Raw genomic sequence first — 1,469 nt, forward strand, 5'->3', positions numbered from 1 at the left:
ATAAGAATGAAATCATGAAAATCACTTTCCCTTAATTAAGAGTTGTTAAGCACGAAATCAAGAAAATTACCCTCATAACAAAAAGAGTTGCTAAAAGTGAACTCACTAAAATTACCCTCATAACAAAAAGAGTTGCTAAGAACGAAATGAGGAAAATACCCCTTAAAAAAAGAGTTGATAAGAACGAAATCAGGAAAATCAACCCCCATAACAAAAAGAGTTGTTAAGAATGAAATCAGAAAATTAGAATAATTATGTCACTTTTAGTCACTTTAAAATGTTTTGACAGTAAAAATATTATTAGCACTGATTTCATCACATTCCAGAAAGGTTTCAGCTAACCAAATTTAGATGTTTTATTTTTTAATTTATAAACTTTAGCGTCATCTGGTAGTATAAATCGGTAAGATTTGACATTTCCGTTTTTCACGATATATTGTTGTGTGACGTTATAAACATGATAGCATTTTGTTCTGAATTTGAGGAAATCCACAAAAATTAATACAGGTTTAGAGGATTAATGAATTGGGCGAGACGTAATGGTTAACATGTCTGCACTGTGAACTCGACGGTTCATGGTTCGCAACTCGTTGCTGCAACAATGCGCTTTGCATATTTAGGCCATTGGTGCGTTGTAAGAGTGATGGTCAAATCTCACTATTCGGTCATATAAGAGTAGTCACAGAGTTGGCGGTGTATGCTGTTGACTAACTGCCTTACCTCTAGTCATATCAGTTCAGAATTAGGGACGTTTATATGGGTTGTTTGTTTTGAATTACTCACAAAGCTACATTAGGGCTATCTGCGCCAGCCGTCCCTAATTTAACAGTGAAAGACTAGAGGGAAGACAGCTAGTCAGCACCACGCATCGCCAACTCTTGGGCTACCCTTTTACCAATGAAAAGTAATAAGTTCCATCAACGTCCTTTTTCCTGATTATGGTGCAACAACAGAAAACTATATACAAAAGTAAATCTGATAAAGAGTATGAACTCTGATAGTAAGAGATAGAACTGTTATTTGAAATGTTCAAACTTTCGTTCTTTTTTTTTTTTTTTTAGTTTTCTTCAGTAACACCTCCTTTTCTTTACGACCAACTTTCGGAAAGAAAACATCTCGGATATATGACGTTTGTAAGTGTATTGAAAATATCTTGAACGAAATGTGTATCGTATATATGAACGTTGGCAGTTGTATGTACAATCTAATTCATTTTATCTGAATAGCAACCGTATAATTATTTTGAAAAACAACAAACACTTTTTTTCATTATTTTTCCACGTCTTTTTACTGTGTGTTTTTCTAAACAAAAGGAATGTTTTTACTTGTACTTATATTTTAGTTTTTATTAGTGCTACTTTTTGTTAATCTCTCTTGATATGACATGACCACCTGTTTATATTTTTAGTGTCATATCGTGATGTCAGTCTTTCAAGTTGTTAGCTTCGCCCACGTTGTATGGGGAACAG

General features: G+C 33.5%; 1 long non-coding RNA gene across 1 annotated transcript in view; it reads left to right on the top strand.

The window, feature by feature from the left end:
• LOC111089618 overlaps positions 1 to 1,469 on the top strand; it is a 4,749-nt gene extending 3,280 nt beyond the window's left edge. Inside the window, exons 2-3 of the long non-coding RNA XR_002613838.1 lie at positions 1,062 to 1,133; positions 1,409 to 1,469. This is a non-coding gene — a long non-coding RNA (uncharacterized LOC111089618). The remainder of the gene's footprint in view (positions 1 to 1,061; positions 1,134 to 1,408) is intronic.

Source organism: Limulus polyphemus, unplaced genomic scaffold, assembly GCF_000517525.1.
Source record: "Limulus polyphemus unplaced genomic scaffold, Limulus_polyphemus-2.1.2 Scaffold6802, whole genome shotgun sequence".
NCBI lineage: Eukaryota > Metazoa > Arthropoda > Merostomata > Xiphosura > Limulidae > Limulus > Limulus polyphemus.